This window comes from Calonectris borealis, chromosome 9, assembly GCF_964195595.1.
Source record: "Calonectris borealis chromosome 9, bCalBor7.hap1.2, whole genome shotgun sequence".
NCBI classification, from domain to species: domain Eukaryota; kingdom Metazoa; phylum Chordata; class Aves; order Procellariiformes; family Procellariidae; genus Calonectris; species Calonectris borealis.
Window position 1 is genome coordinate 9,582,401 of NC_134320.1, and position 20,874 is coordinate 9,603,274.

Here is a 20,874-nt window from a genome sequence, read left to right on the forward strand (position 1 = left end):
TGCCGGCCCTTCGCAGGCGGCACCTTACAGCGAGCAGCCTGGAACCCCGGCGTCACGGCCTTCTGCGCCGGGCGCTCCGTAGGAAGCTTAACGTTGCACGCCCGTGCCGCTAACAACTTGCAGCGCGCATCAAAGCCGTGGACGTATCAACATTTCGGGCAGTTCACTGTAGGTGCTCGTCCCTTTTCAGGCACGCAGAAGCTCACTCGGAGGTGGGTGCTTTGGCAGAACCGCACGGCTGAAGCCGCGGCAGGAGGATTAAGGTCCTGCCCTTAACTAGCCTTACGGAGAGGTCTGCTGCTCAGCTGTCTGCCGCCAGCCTGTATTTCGAGAGCTGTGCGCGAGGCGGATTTTCAGAAGTGCTCACTGCAAAACGCTCCGAGTGAAGCCAATAAAGTGTGACTCCTCCGAATCTGTGCAAATTGAGACCTGCAAGTCGGGCTTTTCTTAAGAGCCCGGCTTTGTGCGTTTTCCAATATCAATGAACAAATTTTCAAAATGGTGCTGAATTTTGTTTTTAACCTGGTCACTAGAGTCACCAATACGTATTTTGAGAATAGCCAGTGACCAGTCCTCAGTACAAAGGGGCAGGAGAGCATGGGATATTCTTGAGTACCTGTCCCTGGGTACCAAGATTCAGGCACATACTCACTCACACTTCTAAAGCGGGACGAAACGGTGCCAGGCAGGGTCCCACGCCACACCGCACGCGTGTGGTCTGCAGTGCGTGGCTGCGGAGTGACTCCCTGTTCCCCTGGCTTCCAGAGCAGGAAGCCAAGGCAGGTGGGATGAGAGGGAACAGCAGAGGAGGCGAGTTTGTCTTGCTCTTCCTGCTTGGGGGAACTATGGGGCTGATGCTTGCTCAAGCTTTATGGAGCTAAATGCACAGACTCTTTGCCTCCTGACTGCTCAGGACTTTGCATGTTTGTGTTCCTGCCCTGAAGAAGGTGCTGCTGCTCAGATGGCTTCATTCCCTGCTACTATCTCATCTTCTTCCATCTATTTTCCTTCTGGTTCAGTGTTTCACCTGAAAAATTCTTTTCTATATATGACTTTGTAGCTTGACATTTTTCTTCCTGAGGCTGGGAGGAGGAAGGAAGGCAAAGAAAAGGTAACACAACTGTTTTGCTCTGGAAGCTGTTTGAAATATATCATCACTTTTTGATCTTCAGCAAAAAGAAGAAAAGACCCCGTGAAAAAATATTTAATATTCTCAGATTGGAAACTTGTTTATGTTATAGCAGGGTTTATTTTTCAGTGTGTTCATCCTTTTGAGCCTCTCTCCCAAGCCCCACTCTCCTGTCCTGTACTTGCCGCATCGCCTGTGTGGGATGCTTTTGCCTTCCTCATTTGTGACTTTCTGTTCCAGTGCTGTGTGAAGTGAGCGGCTTGGCTGATGATTGATATGTTTGCCTTCTTTCTCTTCCTGCAAAGTCAGAGGTAACCTGCCTCTTTCTTTGGATACACACTGTCCTTGGGGACAAGCAGAGAGAAGTGGGGTGTCTGCTACATGAGCTGCTGCAGGTCTTGCTGTGGCGGCTGAGACATCACCCCTCTACTGCCTGCCCCACCGCCCTGATGGACGTCAGCGCTCCCTTAGCAGAGCTGGTAGGACAAGGTGCGCGTCCACATCTCAGCCTGGCATCCTACCTCAAGCCATCACTGAAACTCAGGCTGGCAGCAAGTGGCGGAGGCGCGAGGAAGAGGCAGGTGTGGGCAGGAATGTCTCCGGCTGTGGCCAAGACTCGTGCGCTTTCACCTGAGAGCAACATCCCAGGAGAGCACCACTGCGATGCCACACATGGGGGTCCCAGCTGGCAGATTTTAAGGGAACCAGCTTCAGCTCGAGGTAAATGGCTGCAGGTTTAAGAGAAACTTTTGTCCATCTTCAGGCATTGGGGCTAACAGCCGAAGCATGCTGTGCGAGGTTAAAAATTTCTAGATGCTTTTCATCTTTCAATCTCACATCTCTTTTGCTTACAAAATCTCATTTTTTAGAATACGAAAGACTTAGATTTCTAATGTAAAAAAAAGTATTGATGTGATTTATATTTAATTATCCTTTTTTTAATAATGATCCAATTTTACTGGATCTACAAGTCACATGGAATAAGAAAGGCTTTAAATAGTTTAGTATCCCTTGACTCTCAGCCAGCAGCAGACAGCCTTATCACATATTCTGTCATTATTACCTCCATCAAACAAAGTTTTGTCAGCTGTAAACCACAGAGAGAAAAGTCTGTAATTTGACCATAAAATCTGCTGAGGTGGAAAATATTTGCTTAACTGTCATATAATGCATGGGTGGAGGAAATGGGTGTTATTACCGTAGCTCGGTTACCAGTGGTGTCATGTGAAATGCTGTAGTCCTGGCTACCACTTACAAATCAAGATAACTGGTATTATTTACCCTCCCAGAACAGGAAAAGCATTGTTGGAAATCCTGAAATATTACATGCCATTAATTTCTGAAATTAGCCATCTGAACACATTGTATTTGCAGTCTTTTGGGGAATAAGCAGGCTCTACGTAAACACACGTTGATGCCAAAGGGCATTTTACCCGAGGAATGACTGTAAATTAATCCAATTAGATTGGACTCAAGTTGTGAGAAGCTGAAGTTGCCAGGAAGCCCTTCACCTTTCCACCTTCTGCCCGTAGGGATGACTGGCTGTTCAGACTGGACGGCTTTCTTTGGCCTATCGGTATTCATTTTGATAGAAACATGTATTAGGATTTTTAGCTTGACATGAAAATAGTGGCTAGTGGCTTGACTTCGTTCTGGCTTGTGTCTTGCCATAAGGATGTCTTTCGTGGGACTGTTCTCTGAAACTTGGAAGTTTTTCCTCTGAACATGCAGAAGTGGGGCAAGGGGTCAAAGCTGACAATTTTCTCTTGAAATGAGGGGTGCGATACCTTCTTTAAACCTGCCTGTTTGTCATATCTAGCTTTTCTGGCCGCCTCCTACGTCCTGACAGCAACCGGGGAACAGCGTGAGAGGTTTCTGTTCCCAGTGCTGGTCAGCGTTTCTGCACTTGAAGCAGCTCTGCCGCTCTTGAAGAGAGCGGTTTCCCTGCTGACGGGCAGCCTGTTACATCAACTGCTCTCCGAACGGTAGCTGACAGCGCTAATCTGCATTACGTGGATTAAACGGGCACAGTAATTAGCTAGCATAAGCGCTTTAGCAACTTTTGGCCTTTGAATTACAGTGTGTCCTGTACACTGCGGCGCAGAGCCTCTGAGAGGTGGGGAGCTGGGGAGAAGTTGGGGAGAAGAAAACGAGGCTGAAATTTCAGCTGAAGCAACAGTGAGAGGGAGAGAGAAAATGCACACAGCCAAGCCCAAATAACCGTTGTCATTTTTGAGGAGTCAAGGTATGCCGAATATCTTACAGGTGTGTTGAAAAGGCAGTATGGGCCCTGGTATCCACAGCTCTCACTGAATCCAAACAACTATGGAAGAAATGGCTCAGTTTCCAATCCTATGTTAAGTGTTAATCCCGGCTGAGAAGTGAAGTCGTACCTAGGAATTTCCTCCTTCAGTTTTACAGCGTTTACTCATCACAAATCACACCTTTAACTAATTCTTACTGCTATGCTTGAGAGATTCAGTTCAAGTGCGCATCCCTAAGCTGAACTAAAATGCTAATGTAGACATGCCAATAATTTCCTCCAGCCACTACCCTCAGGTTCTGGACTCTGCTCAGTGACAAGCATCTTGTAGCCTTCAAAGCACCCATCCCAAGAAGCACTACAAAAACAAGTCCAAAGCAACGTGTCTTTTCACTGCTGTATGGCAACTCTTAAATATATCTGATGCAGCTAATTCAGATCTGCTTTGAATCAGTCCAACAGCAGGGAAGGCTGAAACGCATTTGACTGTAGCATTTTCTCTTTCTTTGAAAACATACGGTGCCAGGGGAAAGGTCTTGAAGTCAGCAGGAAAACTTGAGAAGATTTCACTCCCCCAGTAGATAGCGTGTTATCCTGCGTCTTACGTGTGAAGCGTGTTTCAGTTTTATATGAGGCAAAAGTTAGGAGTCACCAGCAGGTCATCTGAAATTTGTAGGGCTCAAGAAAAAAGGACTGATCCAGTCTGCCTCGTAGCGCATGTGGGTTTCTTGTTTGTTTGACCTTCAGACTCAGCCTCGCAGGAATGTGTTCTCAAGACCTTTTTGCCTTTCAGGAAGTGTTGTCTTCGGAGACTGGACATTTCAGAGCAAAGCACTTGAAGTTTTCTCATCGCCCAGATGTCTTAGGAACCGTTGAGAACATGTGTACTGCTGAAGTAAACAGAAACCTTAGGTACGATGGACTTCAGCGCTGTGCCACAAACCCTATGGGTATGAAGCACTTCAGAGAGTCCTCGTTCAGTCTTGAAAACTTGTAGTGACCTTGGGAGAAGTTACTTGCGCCAATGGATAATCAGCTCAAGAGGATTCCACTTCTAGGTACTGACAGTGCAACAACTGCCCTTACGTGTTTAAAACCAAATTCAAATGGGAAAATTGATCTTCTGCTGGCTTCTGAGTCCTTTTTACCAGGTGAAAGTGGGTCTGATCCAGTAGTCTGAACATGGTCCAGAAGTCAGGACAGTGGGTCGGCAAACAGGGAACAGGTTCACAAAGGGCTGACCATTTTGTATGCACAAATCAGAGTTCATTAACTGATTGCCTTGGGATTCAGACCGCGCCCTCGTCCTCTGTGCCTCAGTTTACCTCTTTGGCCACAGCATCACTACTGCTTCCCAGGCTGCTGCTGCAAACTGCTAGAAGTGTAGATACCGAAGTCTGCTGGCACTCGCTGGCAGGTACGGCTGTGTCCCAGGCTGCTCCTCCCTGCGGCACCTGGGACCCCCCCTTCTAATAACCAATCTGTAAAAAGTAGAAGAGAATAAGGAATTTTAGGGGCCTGATCCCAGCGAACGCGAAATTTCCTTGTCTCTCAAAATCCAGTGCTGAAAACCTGACCCTCACTGCAAGGTGAGTAGCCCTACCCAGAGTATCTTGAGAAGCTCATCTCCTTCTGAAGGAAACCACTCGTGGGTGTGAAAAGCTCTGATTCTTATCTCAGTCTGGGCATGCTGTCAGTGGAGGTAAAACTAGCAAGTGATATTGTCACCAACTTGGGTCTTCTTTTTTAAGTGTTGAAGTTTACCTTCATAGAAGAGACAGTTCCTAGATTCCTCCTTTGGACAATAATTTTTGTTTTAAAAGCTGGTATAAACTCTGTAATTGATCTTTTCTGTAAGGGATGGGAAAATGAAACAGACACATTATTTATAGTGAAACCATTAGTAAAAAACAAAGTACGTAAGAAAATGATCCACACTTGAAAGAACAAAACCAAAAGTATGAATGTAACAACATAAAACGACTTTGAAGTTCAATTAATTTACAAACTGCAATCCTAAGCCCCATGTCTTGTTTCTACAAGAATCTCTTCACCTGATTTTGTATGATGATAGCCTGGCATTCTAAACCTTTGGGAAGAAGGTTACTGGTTTGGATACCTGCATGGAAATCCCCAGTTTTAAAAATGTTTATTACACTATTTGTCTACAGTCCTTCACAGTGGCAGCTGGATATTAATGTTGACATGCTTAATATTTATATGGCATTACTACCAATTTTGCTAACATTGTATGTGATGTATCTTTTTCAGTATTGGAAGGATATTCTTCTAATATTGCTTGACTATATTGCTATGTTTGCTGTGTAGGATTTCACAATGCAAGATGGTAAGAGCTAGAAAAAATAGAGAGGAGCATGAAATTGGCTCTTGCCGCGTAAAATTGCTCATCACATGCCATTGCGCTTTTCGCACAGTCGCATCAAAAAAATCTAATTCTGCTTCCAATGAAGGTTCATATTGCAGGGCCCTTGTGACACCTTCTGATATAAATGCGACTTCTTTGCTTAATGCAAACTGGTATTTGTAAAAGGGCACAATTTCAGCTGTGTGCTGAGAGTTAAGATGCTCCTCAAAGGCGAGGCTGTTGGGTACGATGTCTTCAGCTTCATTCACAATTCCTGCTCAGCTTGATGCCGCTCCTGACCCCGTCTCTGCCCCGTGGTGGTTGAGAAGCAGCCAGGCACAGCCTCCCCAGCTTGGCCTGTCTACGAAGGCATCTAGATTGCACTTGCCATGGAGGTGTCCCACTGGGGTCACCTGCTGCTCACAGTCAACGGCTGGAGTGAGAGCGGGGCTGAAGCTGGCGCTGATATCAATGGGCAGTGGCCTCAAGGGGTTACGGAGACTGACTGGCTTTACTTCATCTGTGAGAAGGCAAAACCAGCTGTGACTGGGGCGTGCGGATGGACAGCTGTGTTTTTCACCACTTGCCTTAAAAAAAAAAAATGAAAATGAATTGGAGTGCAACGTACAACCGTCCCCAGCCACGGTTCCTGGCTCCACCACGAGCACCTGCTGGCTTGTTCCCTCCCCAGCCCTGACTGCGGGGGGGGATTTGATTCTTCCTCGGTTTTAAGCCGTAGCCTCGATTGCACGTGAAAACTGCACTCCTGGCCACCGTCCAGAGTTGTAACCCGGTTGCCAGAACTTGTTAAAAAACTACCAGCCGACCCTCTGTATCGTTTAATCTTTTCTCTGATCACAGAGGTACATTTTTAACGCATCAGGACTGACGTTTGATGTAACGCCAATGCTGCTATCGTTTTTTATTATTACTTGGGATAACTTTCAATTAAGTTTTCAACAGAAAAACAGCTTTCCGTTGTGTGTTCACTGGCAATACATTTGAATTTATCAGGTATTGGAATAAATGGTATTGTTAAAAAAGCAGGCTGAGCGTAGGTAAAACATGATTTCTCTACGGCACAGTTAGCTAGATCTCCTATTTTAATAACTTATAAACATTTGAAATAAAAAGAATTAGAATATAATGTCCAAGTCCTGATAATGTTTGAAAAGGGCTTTGCAGCCACCCCGAAGTTTTGGTTAGGGGCCTGCAGCAAAGGAGCTACAATGGATGGGAGATGTAAAAAGTTAATTCATGAGTAAATAAGCAGTTCCACCCACGTGTACATCTATACGTGTGTGTGCATGTATGTTATAAAGTGATAGAACTTTCTGTAGCTAATTTCCACTCCTCATAGCTCTTAGAGATTTTGAATGATGACTTTTCTTTTCATGAGCTTTCTTAGTTCTCTTGTAAAGCACTTGAAGTCTAACTCACTGGTGTATAAAGCAATCTGAGGCTCGTCATTGCTCTACTATACCCCAGATCAAATTAATACTGAAGGGAAGGGGTTTATGTTTTAAATGTGCATTAGTTCCATCAGCACTCTCATCATCAGTCCTAGGCTTGTTCCACCTTTTTATATGAAGTGCATACCCGGTTTCTCAAAAGTATCGTGCTTAGTACAGCAATATTGATGAAATTAAGTGTAATCTTCCAAAATGTGTGTATATATACAAAATTCACCTGGATTTCTGTTCTGGTCAGATTCTTCAGAAGTTTCCTGATTCATCATCCATTTCAAACAAATCTTTGCAACTAAGAAATAGGCACAAAGAACTAGAGAGGAGTCTCCTGGCTTGAAGTTTGAAGAGTGCAAATCTGGAACCTGTCTTCACGGCCAAAGCCCACGTGTAGTTGAATGCGGTGACCCAACGCCGTGATTCCAGCTGTTTCAGATCATTCCCCTCCAATAACAGCAAGTGAACGAGGACCGAACAAATTCATTCAGCGAGGCTAAATCGCGGCCTTAATTATCTGCAAGGGAAGGTAATGACAGCGGTAGGCGGTGACGGCAGGTGGCTGGTATTCCCTCTGCTCACCTGGTGCTCGTGCCTCTCCCCCAGGGGAGAAGCTCCATTTTGTTTGGTTCCTAAACTGAATCATTCCAGAAATCTGGCCGAGAAGACGGACATACGCAGGGTGAGCTGGGGAGCTGCGAGGGTTAACCGGGGCTGAGAAGGGGGCTCGGGGTGAGCACCCTTGCCGGAGGAGACGCTCGCTGGAGCCGCAGCCTTGGATGTCGGCCGGTAAAGCTGCAAGGAAGGCGAGGAGCAGTATCATGGACGTCAGTAAGACATGAGCGCACCCCTGGATCTGCACCCGCCTGAACGCCCGAGGTATTTGGATATAGAGTGAAGTCCTCACCCAACGGGTGTTAATAGAAATGCTCTGACTTGCGGGGGAGGGGATTTACCCATGCTTTTTTTTAATTCAGTGGTGAGAAGAGGAGGGCCTAGCTTCACTCTTTGGAGCTGGCCGTCACCGTCGGTGGTATCTCCAGTATAAATGTCCGTTGGGGGCCCTGGCTGGGGCTTAGCCCTTCAGCCCAGCAAGAAGTTTCCTGAGCAGGGCCTGGCAAAAAAAAAGATGTTGGGATTTGATTGTTAGCAAATACAATATGTCTTTTTGTTTTGGTACGTAGATCTTTTTATTTAACGGGCAATAATACTGTATAGGCGACCTAGTGATGGATTTAAAAAAAACCCCATAAAATAGCTTCACAGAAAAAACCCATAGATGTGTTAAAAGCAGTTTTGTTTTGTTTTGTTTTCCTTATTGCAAGCCCCTTCATGTTTCTAAGACCTTGTCTGCAAGGGGCTTTAGCCTCTGCTTGGATTATAGCAGTGTACCCGATGCAAACCGCGGTGAGACATGCTGCCACTAAATACACGATGGCTGGAGCAGCAAATACCCACTGAAAATGCAGGGTATGGACAGCAAGGAGGGACATGAGCGCGCGTGGGGCAGGCTGTGAAGTGTAAAAAGTCCGGTGATGGTGGCGGTGTGTTTGTTTATTACCAGGGGATGAGCTAGAGAGGAGGCAAATAACTACCACCAGAAAGCAAGGCGGTGCCAGGCTGGCGGTATAAGAGACGGTGGGGAGTCACCCACCTCCTGCAGGCAAGGGCGTCAGTGATCAGCAGGCAGAGCAGCGGCTGAAACGAGGCCGCCGCGCCTGCGTGGCTGGTATCCAGCTACGCAAACAGGCGCAGGGGCACGTCACCCTCCCAGGTATTTATCTACATACCTATGGCCAGGCTGTGAATTCTTCAATTCAGCAGGAGCCAACACCCACCAAAGCCCAGAGGAGTCTGCTGCCTCAAGCGAGGGGGATGTAGTTTTGCTTTTTAGTTACCAAGTATTGCATCTAATGGAACCTGCTGCAGGGGAGAAAGGCTGATCTTAAGCTGATAATTCCTTGTTTACATGTGACTTAAAATAACTGGCTTTGGGGAGCAGCAGTGCCTCCACTGATCCCAGTGAGAATTGTCCTCCTGCAACACCGGCTGCAGGTCCCAGAATTACCACCGAGAATGACATCAGAGGCCCACTATCCCATCTTTGCCGTCACCCACTGAAGGACTGTATGAAAACCCACAGCAAGAGCTGCTCTGAGCCACCGAGGGCTGGAGAACCGGACTCGGCTTTAACTCCCCTCCCTGTCTCATGTCAGCACAAGCGGTCAGCCACCGGTTAGCCGAGCTAAGGGGCAGGGAATGCGGCCGTTGAGAGGTGATCATTAAACCTGTCATGAAGAGGGGCTATTACCACAATTAGTGTTGGCGAGGTGGGATATGGACGCACGAGCTTCCCATTGTTTTTTAAATATATCCGGCTTTCTGTGGATAACCACTTGGTTCAGGACATCCGTAACTGGCTCTTACTGTCACATTTTGAAATTTTAGCTCATGATGGAAAAATAAAGGCACGTAGGGGGAGGTGTCACTAACAGCAAGTGATGAATCCTGGCACTGTCAGCATTTTGGATGGCGTGAACACATCTCCATGCACTCAAGAGCTAGTAATCTGTATCCTGGTTACTCATCATCATGTGTCTAACCATAACTATGGTTTTAGTTACATGGCAGCAGAAGTATGCACGTTGTTTTTCAAGTGTGAAAAGGCCTTTTCCTTGTGGCTGGAGTCTCCTACGCTAATTTGCCAGCCTCTAAACTTTGATCCTAGTCTAGTGCAACTGCTGTAAGATCAAGGGCTACGTTCCATGTACCACAACAAGCGATGAAGACAAAGAAAAAGGGCAAAGGTGATGGAGAGCAGGGGTTACAGCAGCTGAGTTGGAGCATTTGAGTTATGTCCTGGGAACAGCCTGCTCCAGATAAAGTTGTTCATGAGGACTACAGTTCTTGCAGGGGGGGAAAAATCAGAATTTTCAGGGGACCCTGAAAGTTTAGTTAAACAGGACGATTACCTGTGTGTTGACCTCTCCTTCCTTGGCACCAATTTTGTTGTGCTCTTTTAAAAGAGCTGTTGTTGAAATATAACACCTTGAAATGGCAGTGGCAGTTCTCCTGCCTGCGTTTCCAGCTGGGCACAGCTGGGCTGCTCCGCAGCTGGCACTTCAAACGTGACTTCTTTGGGACTTACATTAGCCAATTCCCATGATATCATAGCATATATATATTTCCTAAATCAAGGACTGGGTTCTGTAGGCAATAGTTGTCTCTCAAAAGCCACATTGTAAGTCTAAATTTTTTTCAAAAATCTTTATTTGCGCCACAGAAAATCTAAAAAACGTTAATAGCAAATCTAAGATTGCATCCTTTGTATTCTGGATTCGGAGCCTGTCAAGATTTCAGGCCTTGCTTATACAAGCACTGATGGCTTATTTGCTGGGGTTTTTTTAGATGAAGGCAAGTTTTTCTTTTGTACTTGACTCTGGTAAATGAAACGTAGGAAAACTACAGGTTCCCCCAAGGCTGACTGTGAGGGCTAGAAGTGCTTTGGGAGCAGTGCTTTTCAGCAGGTTGGGAGATCATTTGGTGCCTTAGAATTAAAAGCGTGGCTATTTAGTATTCCTCCAGGCAAAAGATATAAGGGTGATGGGGACTCATGCTATTCCACACTGCATGAGTCTTTGTATATTTGCAGAATAGTACTGATCAACTTCGGAAATCAAACTGCAAGCTGGATTTTTTTCTCGCTTAAAAAATAACCGCTCTTTTCATGGCGTAATGACTATGATGTTGATCGTTACCTTCAGTGCTGCGTACTGAGGAGGAGATGGATGGAGTAATAAAAAAGTATAAAGGGCTTCATGAATTGGTGTTGCAAACCGTTAAAGATAGAAATAAAGATGGATCAGTTAAGCATCTTTTTTTCCAGGAGTTTTGTTCTTTGAGATAATCAGAGGAAACTTAATATTGCTGTAAAATCTGGTATCCCTTGCACAAGAAAAATAAGGAGGTAGTAAGGAGAGTTTAAAGCTTTTTAAAATAAGTTTCTTAATAAGTATTAGTTCTCAATGGTTTGTGTCATGCTGTCTTTGCCTCGGCAGGAACAAAGCAAATGACATCTAATGACAATTCTTCTAGCTGATCATATCCTAAAGGCATCCAGATTTCACACATTGATTAGATATTTATGTACTGAAAGTATATAAATACTACGTTCATTATTCACTATTACATTTACACCACTGTTAATTACAGTACCACCAGAGTAGTCTAGTTGTCTATTACAGACTTAAAATCTTGAAAAAATAATGCTCTAATTTATTCTAAGAATACTGTATGCTAAACAGCCCTATAGTTTGCAGATATTTCTAACACATCAGCGTACTACAAAACTAATTGCTCTTATTGCTTTAACTTAAGAGATGAAATAGAACTTCAAGCGTATAATGACTTAATATTTATCAGGTGCAAGATTTTACATCTATGCATGTTTTCAATAAATTAACAAAGCTTTTATTTAGGCCTCCAGAAAACATTTTTCATTTCTACTTGTTTACATATGAAGCAATTCTTGCCAAGCCCTGCCATGGTAAACAGCAATACCCCACTGCAAGCAAAAAGAATGCTGTTGCCAGTGTTAACATCCTGTTCTGGAAGAAAAGGGAGCTGACTCAGTACGCGCACTGGAGCTCTCAGGACTGTCTCCCAGGAGCAAAACAGGTTATGTGAGAACATGACCTTGGTGAGCTGTGCTAATGACTATGATTTAAAATTCCAGGCTTTTGTCTCAACTAGAGAAATAGATGAGACAAAATGCCTTTTAAAACAACCCAAATAACACTAAACAAAGTGCAGATACAGTTTAAAAATTTTACAGTGAGTAACTAGGTGATCACTAGCTAAAGTATGTCCATTTTTTTTCCCAAGCTGGCATAAGCATGAAAGCTTAATATATTAAAAGCACACTTTTTTTTTTGGTTATGGAAGGTCTCTGTGAATACCTGCACTGTCGTGCTGTCGGCTGAAGCTGGCTGCACAGGAACGCAATGGTCCTTGTCCACGCTGAGTACCGAGCATATTGTGTCCGTCCCGTGCTTATCGGGCTAGCATAGACAAGCCCAAAATGTATTTTGTGAGTTATTTATGGTTTGAGAGGATAAAGTCGTGTTTGTTGTCTTCTTGCCAAAGGCAATGGATATTTGGACTGGGGTTAGAACTTCTTGCCATGGGCTGTCTCCAGAAAGGTCCAGCATACAGTATTCAGGAGGAAATACTGCTCATGTTTAAGCTGGATCACCCTTTCAGGACTTAAGATTTCTTTGAGTTACGATGTTCGCCTGCAAATGTAATACATTTTTGCTCTCCTAAGGGAAAGATTTAAGGGAACAATAGCTAAAAAATATTCACTGCACATACAAAGTATTTGTTGTTTCTAATTTTTATAGATATTTGCACATATTCTACTTTCATTTCTTAGAAATGCTCATGAAGTATCAGAGGAGAGAAGCGGTACGGAAGGCCGTACTTTGAACAACACACATATGATCCGTTAGCTGATGAAGCAAACGTTTTGCAGTGATGCAGATCATGGTTCGCAGATGTCCTCTTCATGTGCTGTTTAGCAAGCGTGGTTGTAGTCTTCCTCACACATGAACTGTCTTCCTTAATCTTAATCCTTCTAATCCTCAGACCTTTCCTGTGTCAGGTGAGGATGAAGGCTCCATGTGCTCCCAGATAGTATCGGCCTATTTTCCCTAAGCCCAAACCACCCTGTATCTGAACTCAGAGCGTTGTATCACTTTAATCATCAAAGAGATCACACTGTCTTCAGTTATTTATGCCTTCTTAGATTCACTTCAGAATAATGCCAAGACGTAGGAGGATTATAAAATCATTCTTTCATTATTGCACCTTCAGCTATGAATTCTTGAATGAGACCTTTCTCTTAAATCCTCCTGTCTTTATTCTCTGTATATTTTCTTTTTATCCTCTGTATATTTTCTGATTTTACTTATTACTGTGAGTGCTCAGGTCTATATGCTTTCTCATGCTTTCTATATATGCTTTTTGTGTCTTCTAATACGTTTTCTAATACAGTTTTATGATACAGAATAGAATGTTAGTGTGTATTTAAGCATATTAGTATTTGATTTAGAATTTATTTTTCTTTGTTTTTAAACCAGTGATCCCTGTCTCTGGTATTGCAGTGAGACAGGCTTAAAATGTATTGAATTTTGCAATTACTCTTCATTAGGCATATAAAATCTAGCTGCTAGCGAAGTTCTGTTTCATTGCCTGCTGTTTCTGATACCAGATTTTCGATATCTAAGTAATTGCTATGCAGCAAAGGAGTACGTCCATCAGCCAAAACTTACCTAAACCTCCTCTTATCATTACTGAGGAGTAACTTGAAGAGCGAGGTTCCCTTAAGCAGTAGGTTGTATGGATTGTCTGATGCAATCAGTAGGGAACAATGTAAATGTATAATTGAGCAGCTCTGACATTCTGCTCAGCATTGCCCAGAAGAACCCAAGGACATACAAGCCCCTGAATAATTCCTGTTTTTACACATGTACAAATGTCATAAATGAGGCTTTAAGAAAATAGTAACTTTTTCCCCCCTCCCCTCTACTACCAGCATGTCTCAGGTCGACCACTCCACTGCTGCGTAGCTGCTGTGCCTCCGAAGTGCTGTACAGAGGTGTGACGGACAAACGGCATAAATACAACCAGCCCTTGCCTTGCAGGTGTCAAGCAGCAGGCAGCCTGGCGGTGATCAGCACCGCCTGCCAAACTGGACGCCTCCGCTACATCCCTAACTTTTTGAAGGATCCCCTACTTCAACTTAGTGAAATCAGTGGGCTGGCTTCCTTCCCATCTCTCTAACAGGGGGAAAGGAGATGTTCCCTCCTATACAAAGCACACTGAAAGCCGTTCTTCTGAAGTTTCACAGTTTTATTGAAGCATTGCTGTACTTCACTACAAAGGAAACCCAAGTTCTAATTTTTGCGGACTAAATTTCGCGGGTATTAAAATGGTTGATTTGTTACGCCAAAAAGAAATCAGATGCAGGTGCTAGGATTCAAACAACCCCGGATTTAAAATCAATTTCATGTATGAATGCATAATGCAGTTTGAATAATCAGACTCTGAGTGTATTGATCGACAGCACCTTGGTGTCTGTGAGTCACAAAACACTTGATTTTTACGCATCAGGCCCGGGACTTATTGCAATAGCGTTCTTTTTCAAAATGTATACTATACTTTTGGTTCTTACACATCACAAGATAGCGCAAATTCCTGTTTGTATACAGAATTCATCTTTGTTTTTCTCGGAAAAACTTCTCTATAGTTAGATGTTCATCTTCTGATGAACCTGCAGTGTATGCATCCATTGCTTGAATGATTTCACAGCTTTCTTCATAGTTTAGGCAGGACTCTAAATCCTTTCACTACTACCTTTATAATTCTGTATTAATTTCCAGTATAACCAAGTTCAGTATAAATTAATTCAGTGCTGTTACACTTAGTCACAACTTTGTGACTGAAATTTGGTCTGCTCTGAAGCATCTTTGTTATTTATCTCCACCTAATATCCCGGAGAAAAAAAATGCATTCATTCACCCTCTTTCTGCTTCTCAGCTTGGAACTCTTCCTGCTGGTTAGGATTCTCAGATTTAAATGTTGGAAGTAATGTTACACAAATATGATGGGGTAGTAGTGACTTATTTTATGAAATTGTTAAACAGCCTTAGACCTGCTCAAGACAAAAAAGCGCATTGCAAATGTGAGGGAGAAGTTCCACCATGAATGCGGTTTGCACAGAAGACAGGTAAATGGGAGACCTTTTTTGAGAACACGTCTTGGGTACATTCAGGCACCTAATTAAGTCATGGTGTTTCCCAAACTGCCAAATACTCGGTAGTTTACCTCAATTTTCTCAAATAACCCCAAACATCCGACTTGCACAAAAGCCCGAATTTAAGCTTCTGTTTCGGAAACCCTTGGCCACGTTTCTTTCCTGGTTGAAGTCTTAGACTGTAAAATGTTTTGTTTTATGAAAACCTTGCACAGTAGTTGACTAAACAAAACCCATAAAATAAAAGCAAACTATCAGAAGCCTTTGCAGCGTTCACCTGCTACAGCAGTAAAGCACTCTTGGATTGCTTTAGCCACTCACTGTCGCATTACGGGGTTTATAACTACCGGCTCTATCTGTAACACTACCTCTTTACCATGTTTATTTATTCAGAATTGCAGAAGAAAGCAAGTCTGTTCTGGGGGGTGGCTTTTTTCCTTCTTCCTTCTCAAATATCAGGCGGACACAGGGTAATCCAGACAAATCTGGTGAGTCTTAGTATGGCGGTCTAAAAAGCAAAAGGGCTCTGTGGCCGGTGCTACTTTAATGAAGAAGCAATCTTAAATCTGTGCTGTGCCCCGGAGAGCCAAGGCTGGGAGGGGTGCCCGAAGCACCCGTGCCCATGGAGCAGAGCCCGGGCGCGCAGCGAGGTGCCAGGGAGCCCGCTGGTGTACAAGCAGTGTGGAGGGCTCAGACATGGACTCGGACCTGGGCGTGGATGTTTTTATGGTCTATTTGGTGATGAAATTGTATTGTAAAAGACTGGTTGCTCAGGGCATGGCTGTCTTTGGAGCCCATGGAGCCCACCTTTTTTCTGCAGGCTTGAGCCACTGTTCATTGATGCTTTTGATTCCTCTTGGCTGCCTTTGACGCTGTCAGCTCCACTGTAACATTTCGTTGGCCTAGAAAATGACAGGCGGCTTTGAGCAAGAAAGTTCAAGAGCAGAAATAAATTCTATTTTTAATTCTGCCTCAGATTTTCTGTGGGCGACACAATTTCTCATAGCGTGGAGGTTCCAGGGTGCGGCAGTGTTGCAGAGTGTGCCTTGCAGCTTGTTTTACAGATCCTAACCCATTTGCATGCTTTCCCCTAGTTGGAAATTTCAGTTTTGGGGGTTATACTATTAATACCTGAATGGCACTCTGATTTATCACAGTAGGTTGGCACCGTATCTGTGGTATGAGAAAATACAAGCGAGGAATTTAAAAAAGTACTCAAGCATTAACAAAGCTGAACTGTGTCAAGTGGTGATAAATTTTACGCTATACTCTTGATCACCTTATTATTAATGTCATCAATCTCTCTGTGAAAAGTGGCTTTGGGCATGCCCATATTACCAAATGTTCTATTAAATAATTAATCATTTGGGGCATGTTGCCAGAGTTTGTTGCTTTCCAATTTAATCTTAGCAACTTACTCATTTGTACCTTTATCTGGAAACAAAAAGCTTCACGGATAAAAATGAGTCAAATGTACTGATATGTACATGGAGACTATTTAGCATTGAAACCTCATGCTGCTTGCTCTAGAAATGTTTTTCTATCTTTTAAAACAACACCCCAAAATCAACAGTTCTGGGAATGACCACTTCAGGAACACAAGCTGTTTCTGCTGCCAGCACCCGCATCCCAGCTGGCTCTCCCTGCCCCTTCTGTATTAGCTCAGCCCTCTTTACATTTTAAGAGGGCATTCAAAACGCCGCACTACCAGGGTATCTTTAGAAATAGAATATTGCAATGCCAGATTGATTGTTTAATTAAAAATGTCCAGGGATGTGAGTCCCTTTGTTGAACTAGTTATTGTTTGTAGCTAAAGTTCTAAGCAAACGGTTTAAAAACATTATCTTCTTTTTAGATAAAATTCATTTAATTTAGAGTAATACTGTATTAATTTGTAGTGTTCAATTATTTAATGAGTCATGGAGAAAGTTTGCTAATTATAGAGTCATTTATTTTTCACAACTTTGAAGACTACAGTGAGGTATATTCTATCTCTATATCCTATTGGGTAGGACGAGTTTTGTCCTACCCAAGCCCTTCTTTAATTGTCTCTGTTATTTCACATAAGAAGTCAATTTGGTTTTAGTTTAACCATATGTACCTTCTTGAAGCACTTAATTTTGTTTGTGTCCCTCCAGGGATTTTTAGCTAAAAGCTCTCACATCTGTTGTATCTGTGACACTGTTGGCTTTTTTCCCCCTCCAGCTTCTTCCCAAGTATCAGTAGGCAGCAGCCTGCTCATGAAAGATTAATGCCAACCTTCCACACATATTTACCCACTCATAGGCCCTCCTCTTTCAGTGTGGCTCGTGGTTTTGTTTTTATTCATTCCCCCTGGATATTAGTTAGAATTGGCCAAATATAACATTGGCTTTCTGTTCTCTCTCCTGATGAGTCAGTTGACTGTACTTCCAAATCAGTATTTTCGTAAGATCACTTGCAATCTTCCCTGCTATTTACTACTTGCTATTCATTCTCTGTTGCTGATCAAAACATATGGTAGTGGTTTTTTTTCCCCTTGACTGGATGCCTGAAACTTTTTAAAAGGGAAAATGAGAATAGTTAATGAGCTTTTCCTTCTGGAAATTAAAAAAAAATAAACAAGCATTTGTGAATACATGAATGTGGTCAGTAGGAGCCATGAATGTTTTCACAGATACTCTTTCCCTGCCTGAATGCTCTAGGGTAATACAAGGACTTCTTTCCTGCCTTTAATTGTGCTATTGTGTCTTTTTATTTAAAATATAACTCAACTACTATTTTAACTTGTCATTTCCTATCATTGTGCGTAGGTTGTATAGAAAAGGTCACTGTCTCCCACAGTCACTAGTGTATGTCTTGTGCAGTTTAAATTTCCAATTATAAATGTAGGCTATCAATCATTTTATGTGACTACTGTGTCTACTGTAAATCCCCAAATTCTTTGGTTTCCTTATGGGATACTCAGCATAGATTCATATAAGAAAAGTATTCCAGTGTAAATGACACATTACAAAAGTATCTTCCAAAGCCCTGCTCTGTAAAAAACTACATTTAAGCAAAAAGATGTGGTAAAATCCCTGATATCATGAAAAGCTTTGCCTATGCTATATGTAAACGTCAGGAATCTATAAAGAAGCTCAAGAAAATACTGAATACATGTAGGAATCTGTTTAAATCAGTATGTTGTTGTTTGTGTATAGATGTATATATTTTTAAACCTTAGGTGTCTCTAAATTTGAAGTTGCTTAATCAGCATGGGCTGCAGATAATCTTTCACCTCTGATGCTGAGCTGAGTTAGGAGCCACAGGGATTGCCAGGGGCCAGGCTATCCAGCCTGGGGTACCATCTCCAGCAGCCGCCAGCACCAAACGGTACAGGGAAAAATTTAATAAATGTTATTGCAGACTCATGGATTGGACACAGTGTAGTCTTTTTAATCGTAACTCCTTAGAAATTGGTTTAAACACTAATGAGTGAAAATTTCAAAACCTGTTAGGATTTACTAGTTAGTTCTCAGTATTTGAATGGCTTACTCCTGTCTAATCTTCAGGTATGGAACGCACTGGACAACTTTTTGGGACATAACAAATGCTCTGTGATGAATGTCTGACTCGCGGTCCAGCACACAGGAAGATCCTGGCGGGCTTGGACGGTTGGTGTTTGCAGGGCAACGAAAAGTACTTCAGCTGCTTTGGTGTCTGTAACGAGCTCCTCAGTAACAGGCATGGAGTACTAGTTTGGATAACGTAGCTGTTATCGCACTCCAGACAAAGCCAGTAAGAACTGGGGGACATCAACACCAAAGGCCTTACGGTTTTTCAAAAACATCTTGCTGGGGTGGTATGTCATCATGAACTCCTCATTTACCCTGGAGACTATTAGGGATACAGCCAATAGCTGTGTCTATTTGGAATAAATATAGCTAGTTACACAGTTAGCTTTTGGATTTCAAGTAAGTCACAAGTTCAGGCAAAACATGCACATTGATGCACCCTGTAATAAAGGTAAGGCTGAAATACAAAGTTTACAACAAATCCATGTTTGGAGTTAAAGTTTCTTTGGAATCTCCTGCTAATAAAACCTGATAGTATTCAGCAGTTTAATAAGGGTCACATTTAATTTCATGTTGTGGATTCCATGCATTTCTCAAAGTGAGGCTTTTGCCAAGGTATTTTACTGCTCAGTCGCTGGTGATTAGCTGGGAGCAAACAAGAGAATAGGGAGGTCAACATGGGAGCCGATGCTGAGCAGATGAGCTCTGCACTGTCCAGTACTTTATCTCCCATCTTCCTTTATGTAAAATCGCTTTTGTAGTTTTATCCTGAACCTTTCTTGCCTTGAATGAAATGTGAAAGATTGCATGACACAAATCTAGGACTCCTTTCCTTGTGCTAATATTCATACTGTATTTATTAAGTTTACTCTGTCTTTACTGATGTAAGTGAATCCTTTGGCAGAAAGCCACCTGAATTCCCTCCCGTTGCAGAAATGCCCACATTTTCCATCTTTGAAAAATGCATTTCTTCTCCTTCCAAGTCTGCTTATCCTTTTTCACTTTTTCCAGTGAGTGTGACACTGTTTTAAATATACCCTCTCCATACTCCTACCCGTATTTCAGTTAGCATCACTTTTGCTTGGGTAGCTCATGACCTTTATAGATCAGATAACTCGTGTGGATAATGTTTTCCTGCTTTTCAGAACTGTCAGTAGCCATCTCTTCTGTTCCAGTTCTAAAAACTTGGAAGCGTTTTTTCCAGTAACTGAGGTGACTGACGTAGTTGGTCTTTGGATTAGAAGTATGTACCCTGTTAATTTACCTTTAGTAAGAGTCAGTATATTCTCTGCCACTCGAGAACTCTGCAGACGGCCATAGATGTAAACAGCGCTTCTTCCTCTGAAACGTCCTTATCTGCGAGGGGAAGGGAGGAAGGACTATCTGTGGGATGTACGCCATGTGCGGCCGTCAGCTGCATAGTTTATAAATGGTAAAAAGTAACTCACTGCCTGATGATCTGTAGGTAAGGTTGCGTTCAGACTACTGCCCTTAGCATTGCAATCCTACTCTCCCCTTCCTTGCGCCGTGCCGCGCAGACGGCTGGGCTGCTCAGCCCTAAGGGCTGCGCGAGAGGAGCACTTGACCTGCACGTATGGAGGAAAACAAACCTAGCCCTTCCGGCCACGGTGGCTGCCACCACTGCAGATACAACCACACGACCTGCTGTAATTAAATCTTTCTTCGGGCTTTGAAACCTTCTTCCCCTATATTGTTTTTATTTTACTTACCTTTGGCAGGTGCTCATTTATTTTGTCTTTCAGTATTGTATTATACTGGTTAAATTAAAACCTTTAATTCTGAAGGAACATTTGCAGGATCTGGATGAGTCAACATTGATAAAAGAGATCTTCAGTAAATGTTAAATAGGACCCTAGCCTCGAGCAGCGCTCACCAAAACTTGCTCCAAGTGATGCCAGCTTTGATGACAGTCGATGTGAGATGAGTGGTCTTTGTTCAGTTCTGCCAGCGGCAGCGATCCACGTCACAAACCTCTGCAGCAACTGCCCCTGATGACACCTTCATTTAAAACCTCAAACTCAGTAAAATCTTAACGGCAACCTCAAACTCTGCAGTGCTTGCAGCATTTTAAAACGCGACCCAAGCAGCTAGGCAGGCGGCGGCGGACAGCCCTCCCCGGCACGCAGCGGCGGGGACCCCTGCCGCGCTGCCTGCCCGCGGCCCGTGTCCCCCAGAGCTCCCCAACCTCGTCCTGCCGCGGGTGCCCTGCTCGCAGCCCGGGGTGCGCCTCTCGCCGCCCGCTGCCGCTGCGGTTCTGGGCGACTCTTCAGGAGCTCTGGAG

At 43.5% G+C, this 20,874-nt stretch overlaps 2 long non-coding RNA genes across 3 annotated transcripts; one reads left to right on the forward strand and one right to left on the reverse strand.

Moving 5' to 3' along the window:
* Positions 1-203: 203 nt before the first annotated feature.
* Positions 204-9,682, forward strand: LOC142085812 (uncharacterized). 2 transcript variants are annotated; one of them, XR_012674828.1, is made up of 5 exons: positions 204-1,849; positions 3,210-3,374; positions 4,186-4,981; positions 7,468-7,749; positions 7,872-9,682. It is a non-coding gene; the product is annotated as an uncharacterized LOC142085812 (long non-coding RNA). The 2 variants fall into 2 exon arrangements; XR_012674829.1 differs by lacking the exon at positions 3,210-3,374 and having other exon boundaries at positions 7,468-9,682.
* Positions 9,683-14,163: 4,481 nt separating this feature from the next.
* On the reverse strand, positions 14,164-20,248 carry LOC142085813 (uncharacterized). Its single transcript, XR_012674830.1, has 3 exons — positions 20,021-20,248; positions 19,837-19,928; positions 14,164-15,938 (listed from the first exon to the last, which is right to left on the reverse strand). It is a non-coding gene; the product is annotated as an uncharacterized LOC142085813 (long non-coding RNA).
* Between the last annotated feature and the right edge of the window lie 626 nt (positions 20,249-20,874).